The following is a 17,104-nucleotide window of genomic DNA, read 5'->3' on the forward strand; positions in this document are numbered from 1 at the left end:
AACACCCCCAGGAATTTTTTGGGTGGCTGAGGCTGTTGAGCCTTGGCTGAGGAGGACCAAGGGGCACTACAATGACCAGAAAGAGGGCAGATGGGAGGAGCCATTGGGATCGCCTGAGTCCTTTCTCTTCAGCGAACTCGCCAGTGAGACTGGAGGGATCTGCCCAAAACCTTGGAGGCAAACCACCTCTGGGACGCTCCTAGAGCGGCAGGAGAGAGGAGGACTGTTGGGGGAGGTAGCACGTTTGGTACCGGGGCGGAAGTGCACCCACACGTGTCCATTGAGGCCGCAGACACCTTCGAGGTGCCTGCCCGGATGGCGGGCGCCACGTCACAGTGCCTTATGTGTTTGTGTGTGGGCGCTATTGTGTGTTTGCGCCTTGTGTTTTTATAGGCGCAACACTGTGGAGAGCGTATCACACTGTCCTGAGAGAGGCAGGAAAGCTGCCTTTTTCCCTGGCACCTGGCCCGCCTGGTACTGGGTGGGCACCCAGCTTTGTGTTTGTGTTTACGTGTACACGGCACCCGGAGGTTCACGTTCAGGTTGTGTGTGGTGTCTCATTCGCCACACAACCTGCATCAACTGCAACCACTTTAGATTGTTTGTCACCTGTGCAGTGAAGATTCAGCACAGTTACCAGTTCTAAAGCCAGACTGGATAGCTTAAAAAAATATAATAAGTGCCTGAATGCTGCAGGGCCCAGGGCAGGATGCACAGACTTCCTCAACGGTGCAAGACGTTTATTAACATTAAACATATACGACAAAGGTAGAACTCACACATAACATGACTCTACCCTTAACATTAAATGAAAAACACATACTCATTAATACTGGACTACACCAACCAACGTTACGGCTACCACTTATGTTAACAAATAAGTAGCAACAATGACCAACGGGAATGCACACACTGATAGGGTTTTAAATAGACAGACAGACTTTCAACAGTAAACCCTGTGCAGGTGTGTGCAACCCCGGGGGCATGGTTACAAACAGTTCACACGTAAATCCCCCTGCATGCGGTGGGCCGTACCACGTGGCTTGTGGGGGGGAGGAGCCTTCCATGACAGTATGATTGACTTTCAATCACATACATTTTTGGATGTCACAAATTTGACTGGCACCCAACACACCCAAACATTCACTTCCTGAATGAGGCTGAATCCGATCTTCATCTCTGGAATTCTGATCACCCGTTTCTTATCAGATCTTTTAGTCAATCATGATATTTAATGGGGTTACTTCCAGCTTTTGATTGCAAAATATTGTCTTCCATGATGTGTACTGAGTGTTCATTGATGCCTGTCTTCTGTCTCTGATCTGTGCTTTCCCCTCTGACTGCACTTTCTGCATAATCCCCTGGTGCTCTTTGGGCACAACCTACTCTTAATGACCTCGGACCATTAAGACTATGAGCTAGATTTTCCCCCTGTTGGATTACGCAAGCAAACCTCATCATTTGAGTTAGTTACCCATTACCAAGTGTCTTCTACAAGTTTCCAGTTTCAATAAATATCCTTTGCATTTGGACCCTTTCTGTCTGTGGGTATTCCATTGTTACATTGGAGGTAGTATGTCATAGAATTGGAGGTGATATGTCATGGAGTGTGTCTTTATGAAAATCACACTGTGGTCAGTAGTACATTAATAGGTTTAATGTCATTGCATGATTGACATGTCACAAATATGTGCTACCATGGTAGTGCACTGAACCTAAGTGTGTAATATGAAAGAGTACTGAAAATCAAAGCAGGTTGGGGTTTATTTGTAGTTGCTGCCTGTGGAGAAAATCCATCCAAAATAAACAGAACACTGTTCAGATATATCTCCCTTCACTCCAAACTTCATTTCTATTTTTTCTACCAAAGGCAAAATTCTTCCAAGTAAATGGAACACTGCAGACTGTTTGTTATGCTCTTTTGTCCCAAAAGGGGAAAAACAAATATTGAATGTGAGAGAGCAAGAGACTGAGAAAAAACAAATGTGTGTGTGTGTGTGTGTGTGTGTGTGTGTTTATTTAGTGAATTAAAGAATGTGAAGAGAGATTGAGCAATGGCCACATTTTTAGGTCAGTGGAAACAGGTAACTGTGTGAACAGATAGCCAATCTCCACTGTCCTAATATCCTTAAGAAGCTTTGGAGCTTTTAAGCTTTTAAGCTTTGGAGCTGGATACAGAATGGTCCTGCTTTAGGCTGAGGGTCAGCAGTTGCCCAGAAATGGCCTCCTCTCTCTTATGCACACACCAATTGCTCCAGATCAGACAATGCGCAGAAGAGCCTTTTTATGAGCGGACAGTCTCAGACAAAGAGCCTTGTTATGGTCCTAGCCATGCTACTAGCTTACTATTAGAAATGATCTGGTCCCAGGGATCTATGCTACATATACTAACACAAGAATGTCTTTAGCAACAAATTAGGATGTGAATATTTCTGGATTTAATTGATGTTATATGCATTTTGGTGCATTATCATAGTCTTTATGACCCTGATAGAAATAGATATAACAAGAGATGTACAATCATCAGGTTTGACACAAAATCTGATATGATCATTGACATGCAAAAAAAATCAAGATGTGACACTGTCACATTTGACTTGAAATCAGCTTTCAGGCATGTAAGAGGCATTCATTTGCTTCCAGTAGCTAAGAAAACATGAATGCAGTATTATGAGCATTAAATAGTAATATATATATATATATATATATATATATATATATATATATATATATATATATATATATATATATATTCTGCACCAATCTCTCACCAAGAGAAAATAAGATTAGGCACCACAACCACTTTACATTTGATAAATGTAGCTCATTTTTCTTTTACAAATATGACTTTTACAAAGACATTTACTAAAGCCAAATCCATCTAATCTACAGTGTAGCTATTTTCAAACCACATTTAGCTACATTTGGTGGCACAATTTGTAATGTTTCTGGTAGTCTGCAGTGTAAGATATCTTAGGTTCCATGCATTTATATACACACATGCATACACATGCCTGCACAGTGTCAGCTATGGCAGGGCATGGAACCTAGGACTTCTAGCTGCATTTATTAACTTTGATCATTGTCTCTCTTCCTTGTTGTTTGCTAGGTTGTTTCCAGAAACCTCAGCAGACTGTTATTCATGACACATATATATTCATGATGCCTGTTTATATGTACACCTACATAAACACAGGTGACAACTTCATATATGCATATTATATATGTATAACATGTCATAGGAAATCATTTCACAAGATTACATTTCAAAGCTTGTGTATATATCACAGACTGCCTAACTGAACAATGAAAGCCATGCGTGTCACCTTTGCTAGTTCTTTACTGATCACCTCTACAATTCTGATTTGTAAGCATGTAAGATGTGTTTGGGGATATTAATGGAGAATTTGAGAAAGTCTATGTCTGTTCATACAGTCTTTTGTGTCTACATAAGATGACAACATCTGCAAACACATTTAATTTAAATAGTCATTGACTATTATCATTGCTCAATGATGGATACAACCTGTAGTGAACATATAGTATATTACCATAGTCCATGTCTGGCTTGACTATAGGAACACAAAAGATGATTGCAAAGGTATGCTGACTTAAGATAAATTACCTACTAAACCATTGGATTCAAGCCTGTGGACTGATTGGCTTATTGTTCCAGGTCATAAAAATTCATGATACAAACTTTGAGTGACAAAGACAACCTTCATTGTCTTTGTTAGCGAAGCTGTTTATGAAAGCAGCTAGTCTGTTTTGCTGCTAACTCTACATGAAGCTGGTTTGCAAGTGTGACAGATTCTTCTACCAGGAGAAGAGTCACTACTGCATTGACAAATTCAAGTTGGGTAATGAAACAAGTGTAACAGACTTAAAAGTTTTCCCCATGCAACCATGTGTCTGTGTCTGTGTCTTAAGATATGATAGAGTGGTGGAAATCTCATTCCTGAAATATCCAACATAGGAGCTGCCTGCAACCAGACAGGGGCAGGTAATTATCACTCAGACTTCTCTGACTACACTAGCTAAATCACATTTCCTACAGCTTTTGAGGATTAGTAATAATGCATTTTAATTAAGTGCTAACAAGTGGTGGCCTGAGTTAGACTATAGATTTACATTCAATCTAACACTATAATAATAACCCTTACACATGTGACACACTGTTGGAGGTGCTGTTAATTAAATCCTTAACCAAAAAATCCTAAAGTAGCTCACATTAAAACAGATACTTTGTGCCATGTAGCTTTGCATCTACTAGCTTTTGGTGGACATTGTACATTTTTTATTCTTCAAAACATGTTTATGTTCAGACTTAAAAAAAAAAATCTCTCTCAATTTTTGTAAGTCTTTACTCATTATTTTTAGACTCCCCTTGACACAATTCATTCTCCTCCATTTCCTCCAGTGACATGTACTGAATTCCTGTTGGAAAGAGAAATCCATATGTGTATGTACCCCATTCATTAACTGTTCAACGTGAGTCAGAGGCGTCGACTCATAACTACTTTATATACTGCTCACTTGTCTCACACCCACTGTTTTTCTGCTTCTCATATATGTAGGAGTTTTACCCAAGTCTGTAATCAGCCATATCCTATGAAATACTATGCATTGGAGATTTTCCCACCCTTTGGCAGGATGTGGCTTTTAGTTGGAAGATGCAACAGACAGAGGTTTGTGTCCAGTTAATGTCAACAGGTTTGAGGTTAGGTGCAATCGTAGTCTATAAATGGGATGAATGGATATCAGACTGGGTGAAATTATCACCTATTATTTAACAGGTTCAAATTAAGACTTCTAATTATGGTAGCTCACTCAGTTTTGAAAAGAACAAAGCCAGCTCAATGAGTAAGACATTATTAAGTAAAGGTCACAGATTCACAGAGATTCACAAATCCTTCCTACAGAAGACCATTGTCAAATAGCTGTTTCTATTAGCCTAAAGCATAATTCACCATTCATGAACATAAAATGCAACACAGCAAAGCAATCTTTTCTCTTTGGCATCTCCATTGAGAACCTATAGTTCTCAGCTGTTCAGAACTTCTCGGCCATCAAGTGTTTGCCCAAGGCAACACGTTAAAGCCAACACTACTGTTTGGGTGAAGGTTATAGTCCACACTGCCAATTAATTTGTGAACAACTGTCATTTTCATGCCTCTGCCTCACTGCAACGGTGTGCACCACCAAACAGAAGAGCAGAATCAGCCCTTAGCAAAGTCAGGCTGCCAGCCATGTGTGGGTATCCTGCTCCTATAAGCACCACAGCACATGTCCCAGATGGAGTGATTATTGGAAGTGTGTCCTGCAGAGAAATTTCATCACTGGCTTGCAGAGATTCCAGGCAGATGTGAGAGAGAGAGAGATGGTCTGTGTTCTCACTGAGCCAGTGCATGCGCTACTCCCCCCCCCCCCCCGCATCTGTTTTCCTCTCACTTTCCTCTCACTTTCCTCTCACTTTCCTCTCACTGTCTCTGCATCTGTCTGTCTGTGTATGTTTGGATTTCTCTCCCACTTTAATATGAGTTTGATCTGAGCACCAGGCTTTAGTGAACAGATGGTATAGTTCTTACAGCTGAGGGGTTTGTGGTACAGAAAGGAAGGGGAACCGGGACAGAAACAACCCAATGCAAGTCAGCTCTGTTCCATGTTTGTGTGTGTGTGGTTGAGAGCAGGACACATGGTGGGTTTTTGACAGAGATCTTTTCCTGTGTAGGGTGGGAGACCTTGCCATTTTTATAGCCTCTATTAATCTGAGGACTGTCACATAGCAGAATTCATAGAAGCAGAAGTATATGTGTGAAAGAGAGAGAGGCTATGTTACATTACAAGCCATACTTTTCAATTCAGATTTTTTGCTTAGATAGCATTTGCATATCATAACGGTTTAACATTCATAATTGCAAGTTCCCTAATTTGAATGTCTGTCCTCTGAAACTGCATGCACATGTTCACTGATACGTTTGCTCAAGTCACCTGGATCACCAACAACAGGATTCTATTTGTGAGATGACTTACAGTAGTAAAATGGCAAAATGGGCATGCTAATAGTTCATGTATGCGTCACATTTTGCTCAAGAGGACAGCAAATAGTTTGTCAGAGGTACATGATCAGGTTGAGAAAGTGAAGAATGCCAGGGGGCTAGCTTTGCTGGCTTTGTGGTTAGTATTGCTACTGTTGTCGCTCTTCTCCATTGTTGTTTTGACAACTACTGTGCTAAGTGTATGCATATAGGCAAAAAGTTTCATTAAACCCTTTGTGCTCATTCTCATTCAAGTTGCACGGCCAAGAATCAGAAAGCCAATTGATCATCACATACGAAAGTGACTCAAATCTGATGTAAAAAGATGGGATGTGTGTGTCCACACAACCATGAAAAAGATCAGATTTGTGTCACATTAAGGCAAAAAGTTTGAGTCACTTTAGGTAAGTAATGTGAACATAGCATGAGAGAGAGAGAGAAGACAGGAGAGAGAGAGAGAGAGAGAGAGAGAGAGAGAGAGAGAGAGAGAGAGAGAGAGAGAGAGAGAGAGAGAGAGAGACAGAGAGAGAGAGACAGAGAGAGAGAGAGTAAAAAGCACACAGAAAAAAATGCTTATACACATATAACCAGCACATCACTTAGGTTCACTGAATTCCCAAACTGTATTACTGTCAAAGAAACATTAAAGGTTTAAAAGTTCAAATTTGAAATGGCCTCTGGCCAGGAAAACTACAACATCCAGGTTCACCTCTGGCAGAGCACATTTAAGAGTGACACAGAAAGCAATTTAAATGGATCCCATGAGGCAGGAAGCAGAGAAGACCCAGGCAAATGTGTTCATGCCTCTGGCTCTTAGCTCAAGAATAAGCGTGGAGCGGCTAACAGTATTTCAACACATTCTTTTTTGAGTTCAATTTGCAAGGAGTGGGCTTAGGCTTTTGAAAAAAAATACTCTTGATACTGGTAGGCATATTCTTCACTTTGATGCTCCCTATGCACAGGGATGGATGATATACTGATCATTATTGGGATAATGTCACTTAAATTTCTTTTTTTTAATTATTTACAATATTTTTGATTTTTACTTGTTTACAATATTTTGGATTTTTTCTGTTCCTTTTTAATTATTTCAGAAAATATTGAATTGTTAATAAAAATGTCTTAAAGTATTAAATCTATAAGTTATGTAATAACAGCTTATGTAATACAGCTTGGTAAGGGCCTGGATTCAGCAATAATACAAGGTGAATAGATGGGCTTGATAAGTTTTGAAGCCAGATGCTAGCCTGCTCACTGCAGTTGCATGTGAGGTCTAAAGGTGACTGTTTATTGGTGTGTTAGAACACAGTGAGCAGCAGTGTTTCACAGCACAGTGGCATCCTTGCACAACTTCTCTGAGCTTTTCTCCACTTCTGGTTCCATTAGAACTCAGTCTGCTGGTCATTCAGATGCCTGTCCCGCTACGCACCTGGACGCCTCATCACATGGCATGTTTTATCTCTTTATTTCTTTTTTTAAATGAAAAATTAGTAGAAAATTGTAGATTTTGTAGTGATACACGTCAATGGAAATACGCCACAGAGATGTTAATGAATAAGAGTGTGGAGAAAGAAAATGTGTGTGAGAGAGAGAGAGAGAACAAGAAGTGTGTGAGAAAGAGAGAGAGACAGAGATAGAGAGAGTGTGTGCATGTGTCTGTGTGTGTGCATTTGTATCAGTGAGAAAGAGAGAAAATGAGAGAGTGGAAGTTTTGCCCACCACTTTGGCGCCTTCTCCTGGCAGGTGCAAGCTGTTAGGGAAGTGCAGTGTGACAGAGCGTGCTGGTGTCCGCATACCCTGTACTTCTCCTTTTTAACTCCAAATGTGTGTGTGTGTAAAACTCAGAGAGCCATCAAAAATGTAATAAGATAATAAACATTTTCAGTTGTATGTTTGTTAATATCACTACTAGATATGACAACATCCAATTTGCAACTGAAGACCTAATGATTTAATAAGAACAAAAAATAAGAATGAACAGAGATCTTAGATATTTCTATTACCAAGAAGGACGTAATAGGATATAAAAATGGATAATGTCTGGTGGGAATAGTTTGTTAACAATAAGATGCTTATCAGTGTATTGCTGTTGCAAGCAGCCAAGGGGATCAATAAAGTTGCCATAAATCTGACAGAAGCACAGTTCCATCTAACCAACATCTGCTGCCTGTATCCTGCCTGATGCTTCTGCCTCTTGATCTGTGTTTTAATGCAAGCCTAATCCTTTCTATTCAGAAGACACCCCAAAGGTGTGCTCTTAGACACCAAGCAAATGAACTTTTTGTCCTATTTGTTTGAGAATATCAAAACCTGTGCAATCACCCTAATACAATTTTTGTGTGTTGGATTGTTTATGGAAAACAAACAAACAAAAAATAAGAAGACATACAAAGAAATGCTTGTGTGGTTTGACTCTGAATTTGAAAGGTGGCTTCTCTGTCAGGTGAAAAGTGGCTTTCCTGTCAGGTGCTGAGTTCTGACGAAATAGAAAACAAATGTCTCCTTTGGTCTTATCTGGAGTCCTCAACCAAATTTCAGAGTGCAGGGGGCTTCAGTCGAGAAGAAATAGTAAAGCATGGGAAAGGGCCCTGCTCTAACTGCTCTGATTGCTCTGATTAAATCATCATATTAGTTGACTCTTCCTCAGGAGGGTAATGCCTGCTTTTAAATCCTGCACAATAATAATCAGGTTTTTAAACTTTTTCACACACATGCACACACACACACACACACACACACACACACACACACACACACACACACACACACACACACACACACACACACACACACACACACAAACACATGCAAACTTAATGAACATGGTATGTGTCAACGGGAGGCCAAGGACTACTGTATAATATGCCTCATAGAAACATGGCTGTCTGAGGATATATCAAGCCATTGAACCCACAGCATTCTCCGTATGTTGCACAGAACAAACGAACTTTCTGTGAAATGCAAGGAAGGGTGTGTGTGTTTGATTAACAAAGGTTGGTGTAATCAGAGGAACGAACACCACATCGAGGCTCCCTGGACCTGGAAAGTAGTGGTTATGTTGACCACTGTGGCTACTGAGGAGATGTTGCCATTGCGTTTTCAGGAGTTGTCGTCATCATGATGTACGTACACCACAGGCTGACACCGATGTGGCACTTGGCAATCTGCACGAGGCTATTAACAGAAACCACACACCCTGAGGCTGCCTTCAGTGTTGCTGGGGAATTCAAGAGAGTGAACCTGAGGAATATTTCTCCTAAATATTTCCAACACAATAACTGTAACACACAAAAACAGATACTGGATGACTGCTGCACCCCCTTCCAGAAAGCATACAAAGCCCTCCCTCACCCACTTTGGCAAATCGGACCACTCCTCTGTTCTGCTCCTGCCTGCGTACAGGTAAGAGATGAAGCGGAAGACATTCATCAAAAGGGAGGTCGATTGTTGGTTGGGCCAATCAGTATCCAGTCTTCAGGACTATTTCGATCATGCAGACTGCATGATGATATGCATAGCCTCGACCGACAACAATGACAAGTGCACAGTCTCTGTCCCTGGATTCTTCAAAAAATGCATGGACAGTGCTGTACCCACAAAAACCAGAAACACACATAGATCCTAACCAGAAACACACATAGAGAATGAGCAGCTCAGTTAGAGTATTTACTAAAGTTTTCAACTTCTCACTCTCCCTGTGTGTGGTTCCAGTGTGTTTCAAAAAGCCACTATTGTTCCAGTACCAAAGTCAAACACTGTAACCTGTTTGAAGCTCTAACCTCCATCATAAGCAAGTGATTTTGGAGGCTGGTTAAAGACTTCGTCTACATGTCACTTCCTGCCACCATGGATCCACTTCAGTTTGCCTACAGACACAACAGATCCAGTGATGATGTCATAACAATACACACTCTCTTTTCACATCTGGACAAGAGGAACACATGAAAAAAAAAACTTTGTGGATTTCAGCTCAGTATTGAACAACATAGTACATGAATCTACATGCTCTTGGTCTGAACAGCACAATGTGCAGCTGGATCCTGAACTTCCTGTTGGGCTGGTATACAGGTGGTAAGGATAAGCAGTACCACCTCCTTCTCACAGACTCAGGAGCACCCCAGGGCTATACACTCAGTCCTCTCTTGTATTCCTTGTACAGACATGACTGTACAGCCACACGCAGCTCCAAAGTCATCATTAAATTTGCAGATGATACAACAATAGCATGCCTGCTTTCAGATGAGAATGAGCCTATAGAGAGAAGATTAGTTCTCTGACACACTGGAGCCAGAATAACCTCTCACTCAGTGACAAGCAGAACAAGGAGCTGATTATGGACTTTAGGAAGCAAGAAAAGGGAGAGTATATACCCAATACCATCATTGGATCTTTAGTATAGAGGGTCTGCAGCTTCACGTTCCTCAGCGTAAACATCACAGAAGACCTTGCTTGGACCACTCACATGGGTCAGGTGGTAAAGAAGGAGCAACAGCATCTCTTCTACCACAGAAGGTTGTGTAGGTTTGGCATTCTGAAGACTGGTTAATACATGCACTGTGGAGAGCATCCTTTCAGGCTGCAGGAATCTGCTCTGCACTGGACCAGAAAGCTCTGCAGAGGGTGAGGACAACCTAACACATCACTGAGGTTGAACAACCATTTTGGTGCTGTACACCGAACTTTGTCTGAGGAAATCCAATAACATATATATATATATATATATATATATATATATATATATATATATATATATATATATATATATATATATATATATATATATATATAACATGTGTAAGGTGTACAGAGTGTGAGTGTTGTGTTTTATGTATCATTCGTGTGTGTAATAAACGTGTTTAATCGTGCCTCTTCACCTGTTAAATACCTTGAAACGTTACAGTGTATTCACTGTGTCCACTGTAGGCATCATGTCTCCACAGATAAGGGGGTCACTGTACAGGGTCTTGTACAGTCACAGTTACAGGACATATGTAGACCAACATGTCACCCAGGTGGACCCTTTTAAAAGAGGGGATTCCCAGTTGTCTAACTTGCCACTAATCTAGTGGTTATGTAGTGAAGATAGTTTAAAAATTATTCCCCTGATGAAATTCTAACCTGGTCAAAAGAGGGCCTCTCTCCACCCCTGGGCCACACACCAGACCTGGGACATGCTGGTACCTTGAGGATTAGAAACAAAGCCATAAATCCTAAGCTCCTAACCCTCAACCCCCTCTCCTTAAGGGTCATAAACTGATGGATGTCATGGAACGCTCACCTCCCGCGAGCCATGTGGTTTGGCCAGCCACGTGTAGTGGGAGGATCTGTTTGTGGCCACACCTGCACACACCTGCACCTTGCTTGTTTATATGTATTTAAACCTGTGTCAAAGTGTGCAGATGTCATTGGTGATGTCACATGTTAATGTTGTGTGTTGTTGTTAATGGTAATGTTAAATGTTATACTCGTTGTTGTTAGATGTATACATGTTTATCGTGTTCTTATAATGTTAATCGTTTCATGTTCATCTTCTTTGTTTGTAACACGTGTGAGTGCCATTGTCTTTACGTGTTTGAATAAATGTTCGTCCACGTCCTTGGAGCCTGTGCGTCCTGCCCCTCGCCCTTCCGCACTCGGGCCAACCAACGTTACAATGGATGGTAAGGTAAAAAGCTCTTACAAGCCTGGGTATTTATAAGATCATAAATTTCATTAGATTCAAATTCCTATCAGGGCAAATAACTTTGCTCATCTCACATATCCACAAAGTAACAATTTACCATTTAATCTACCATGTTGTCAAATAATAACCAGTAATGTAGTGATTTTTAATATAATCTCCAAATTGTGATGTGTGCTCCTAATTTTATTTTAGAATTACCTGTTGTTGCGTTATTCTGTTCATTACTTGTCCTTCATTCATTTGTATTATTCACTGATATTACCTCATCTGCATATTGCTTAACCGTACATCTCCAAATTGTGACCTTTGCACTGAATATTCTATTATTTATATTGATTCATTATTCTGTTCATGACTGTTTGAATCACTGGACAATTTCACAGAAAGGACGCTACTCTCACCGCCATTTAGGCAGTTGTATGAAAGACTGATCTTAACATCTGAGTTAAGTCTTTTCCCTCAACTGTTACACAGCCTCATAACTGCACTTCACTGTTCGCAATGTCAAACAACTTGTTGAATAAATGGGACATTTATTGATCAATAAATAAACAAAATTATTGACATTGTGAAACAGGTGCTCTATACTACTATGATGGACTTGGTGAACAGGTGAACAGAATATCTAACGAGTGACAAGTGAATGAGAAAAGAAAGGGGGTGGAGCAGATTAAAAAATGAATCAAATAATAATAAACCAACTACAAAGACAAGAACTGGGACCAGAGGGAAGAACGTTTGTACAAGCCAGAGATCTGTTTATCTAACTTAGCTAAGACTAGCCTATCCCAAAATGTTAACGGAGCTAGCGGTGAGTGTCACTACCAGGGAGGTTGCCTAAAAGGTGAGGAGATTCCTTTTCCTATTATTGCATCGACTAATGAGGGGAGGAAATATTAACCTGAACAGGATTATCTCTAGGAAATGCAACATGCTATAGACACCCTGGCTGGTCTGTCTGTGTAAGAGGGATCACTGAAGATTAGGTGTGGACATGGTTGCCTGGTGATACACCTGATCCTGAATATTCCAGTGCACTGCCAACAACACCAATGTCTTGAATTAGTGAGTGTGAGCATCACTGAGAGTGTACAGCTGAGATGGACAGTTCCTTGACTTTGCAGGTATCAATGCGAGAGCATATCCTAGATGTATTTTGTGGAAATCTAAGGTTGGCTAATTACTACTAATTACTATTGGGCAAACAGGATTAATTCTAACTTTACCAATGATGCAAAACAAAAATTTGACTATGTTGACGGAATAGTGGAAAACAAATTAAATGGTTTAAGATGAGATGTTCTAACTTCTTCTTTTCTAGATGCAACTTTCCTCAAGTTTAACCACCTAAAAACTCCTTATTCTGACTCCTGAGTGTTGATGTTTATAACTGTCATAATGCCAAATCCCCTGACAGACTACGATACTCAGCAACCCGTTCGTCACCCAGTCAATGACTCAACCAATTGGAGGCGTCCAATCAGCTCGGTGTCACCAGAATATTGAACTCACCTGTATGTCCTGATTATTGGGTTTCTAACTCTAAGTCTTTATGAAGTATTGCCAATAGTTTCTAGAAGCATACTGAGCGTTATTTTGGATTGTTTTTTTGTGTACCATACCTTAGCTTACTATTCCTCATTGTTGTATTTTGCCTGCCCCTTTTGGATTGTCTGCCTGGTTATATTGTGATTGATCTTCTGCTTTCTGACTCAGACTGTTAAGATCTCTATGATTCGGATTATCCCTTTATCTTCCCCTTTTGTCATCACACCGGATTATTGCACAACCCCTGAACAACGTTTAAACCAACCTACAGTCTTATATCTGCAAGCATCTGTTTTTGCCCAATCCGTCACAATAACCCTTACTCTGGGATTGTTCTCAGATTTGCTCAGGCAAATTCATGCCTTTTTGGTGGGTAAAACCAAAAACAAAATTTTAAAAAGAATTTTAACAAAAAAAAAAGAGAAAGAGGGGAATAAAACAAATAGGTAGTGATATTTGGTTATGAGACATATGTCTTTTAAACTATAACAGGTGGGGTCAGTTACCTTAATTCACCTGAGCCATTTGGTCCACATATTTAGATATAGAGTGCACATGTTCTGGTAGGAAGTAGTATAAAGCACACACCTATATGTCATAAAGCAGTTAGATTTTCCAAGTAACACACAACTTAAAAACAGAGTTGGTTACTGAGAGAGACAGAGGAACATAGAAGAGAGATATAGAGAAAGGTGCATGATTATCACATGTACGTTACTGTACTAGTATTAATGATTCACACAATTTTCCTCTATCTGTTATACTTGAGATTAGGAGGTAGTCACTATTTAATACATATATAAAGGTTAAAATGCAAACACTAGAATAATAGGGTTAAGGCATGGATATAATATATATATATATATACTGAAATAACCAGACATAAATAACCAGACATAAGAAAAGTTAAGATAGAGAGAGCAGATTTCCTAACAGTCATGTGGTTTGGCCCACCATGTGCAGTAGGAGGATTTGTGTTCGTAACTACACCTCCACCCAATGACAAGAGTTTAAATACACAAAGACAGTGCGTCTTTGTGTATTTAAACTCTTGTCATTGGGTGCAGTGTTGTCTGTTATTGTTGGTGTAGCGTGATGATGTTATGGTTAGTCTCGTCGTTGTTAAATGTATTCGAGTTCGTGTTCATGTTCATCATTATATGTGAGTGCTGTAACATTGTGTGTAATAAATCCAAGTCGAGAGAGTCTGTGTGTCCTGCTCCATGCCCTTTGGTACTCGGGCAGCTCCGTTATGGAAAGAACAACTGCCACAGGATGCAAGCTCCCACAGCAAAAAATGGACTTCCTAGTGGGAGGTGTGTAAGCACCCACCGCACTGCTGCATGGATCCCAGGAGATTGGGAAGAGGACCGCGACCGCTGTCATTGTTCACTCCGGAAGTGGAGGGGAACACCCCCAGGAATTTCTTGGGGGATGCCTGGGGCCATGGAGCCTGAGCCGAAGAAGACCGAGGGGCACCACAACAACCAGAAAGAGGGTGGTTGGGTGGAGCCAGCAGGATCTCCGGAGGGCAGGGCTGAAGCCCTAGTCCCTTCCCGTCAGTGGACTCGAGATTCCACAAGATGCTGTATGACTTTGTTGCCTCCCAGTTCAGGACTGGGTTTGTAAATGGCAACCTTCCTCACAGCATGGTGTGGAGCTCTGATAAGGGAAAGGAGTACCCTTTTAGCAGTGCCAAATGTGTTCTGGTATTCATAAAACAAGGCCTCTCAGAGTGGGTGTGATGAGCTATCCCAGGGGTGAGGGTCTGGTCACTTCACAGGGCAGTGACTGGTATTTCAGAGCATCTTGATAAGGAGACTTTCTGTGAGGGGAGCAGGCTGCAGCGTCCACTACACCATGCAACAACAAGACCCAGTACCAGAGCCATTTTCCAGCTGATATCCAACCCAGAAATCACCCTTCCCTGAGACATTATAGCAGTTAAGCAACATTAACAACTTATACCTCCAGAGACATCACCTCAAATTTGTCAAAGGACTGCTGTTCCAACTGTCCATAGGAGATAAGCCATCAGCAGAAAATAGTTTACTGGCCTTTCATGACCAAAGACATTGATGAATATATCAGGAGTTGCTTGGTATGCTGTCAGTTTAACACCTCACAACCATAGTATAGGGCCCCATTACAGAAAAAGGAATTACCTTTTCTCTGTCCAATCTTCCAGTGGACTGGATCAGTCCAGTCCCAAAATCTTCAAGCGTTAAAAAGTGCCTCCTCACTGTGACATGTGCCTTCAAGAAAGTGCACATGTCAGTGCACATGGGTGGAGTGCCATCCATCACTGATTGACACAGCAGAAACCCCTTGCTGATTAACCATTTATTCTGCTGTTGGGACTAATCCTTGACTATTGTTTCTGAACTGGTACCCATTTTACATCATTATGACATCATTATGGCAGATGATACAGGTTGAAAGTTCCACATTACCTACTATCCTCAGTCAGCTGGAAAGTTTGAGTGACCCAACCGTACCAGTGTAGGCATGCTGCACAATTAAGTCAAGGCCGATGGCATAGACTAGTATATTAAGCTCCCTCTGGTACTCATGGCCATTCAGACAACCCCACGTCGATCCACTGGTGTCTCACCTTTTGAAATGATGACAGAGAGAGAGATGACTCTTCCTTTATACCTCTATATCACATATATCTGAGCATAGTGGATGTATACACTCCCCACCAATATGTAACAAATTTATGTAGGCACCTCCAGAACCAAATTTGGAAGCCAGTGCCAGAGGCAAAAATGCATATCAAGGCTGGATTGCCACTGTCCACAAATACAACACTGGTGATAAAGTATTTTACTTCAACTCTTAAATTTGCTGGCACACCAAAGAAATTCCTGTCAAACTGGTCTGGTCCTCATGAGATTGAATCAGGTTAGGGTATTAAGACTAAACCAAAGCCCTCTCTAAAATGGGTCCATTCCAGTGTAATGGTTTTAACATTTTAATAAATTGTCAATCACAATTGGTAATGCTAATTGGGGCACCACCCTGATTAACAGGGAAAATGTATTCATTTAAATTTTTTATAATGTATAATTCAGTCACAACTAATGAAGTCACTAATTTGATATGTGATTATTTATTGTCTATCGAGCATTAGAATATCACTCTTGACTCACAGATGTAATAAGTAAGTTATGTTTATTGAATAAGCAGAGATGGGACAACAATCACTGGCTAAGATTCTACTAATGGCCAGAAGTATCGAGTTCACTATAATTATTATAACAATTATAACAATGCAATCAAGTGAAAATTTACACAACTGATTCATGGTGAATAAAGGTAGCTAACTAGCCTAATAAAGAAAAGAGAAAGAAAAAAAAGGAAAAAAGCAATTTTCTGGGAATGACCAACTGGGCAATCTACTTCTCAACCAAACAAGCTGAACAAAGAAAACGTATTAATCAAATGAGATATGTGGTGAGAGAACACAACTAAATTATAATAGAAGAGTCAGAAGACAAAGGGAAACCCAATGTGAAACAGCCAGAGAGAGAAATTATAGGAGTGAGGAGTCTGGAAAGGAAAGTGTTAACTGATCTAATTTAATGTATAAGCCACATTACTATTACCAATAATACCAAATATTTTTACTATTGATACCAACTGGTAATGTAAAAAGGGAAATGCCTGTTCTTATTACTCGCTGGTGCTTGCTCATGTAAAAGTCTTATGACTTGCTGGCACTCGATCATGTCTGGGTGGCAATGAGGGAGAGTGCCCATTTTCCATAAAACTGCAGGGATGGCACTGAGAGAGAGTATCCATTATCCTCAGTGTTGCTGGTTCGACAGTG

This window comes from Electrophorus electricus, chromosome 17 (genome assembly GCF_041902795.1).
Source record: "Electrophorus electricus isolate QZ-2024a chromosome 17, ASM4190279v1, whole genome shotgun sequence".
NCBI lineage: Eukaryota > Metazoa > Chordata > Actinopteri > Gymnotiformes > Gymnotidae > Electrophorus > Electrophorus electricus.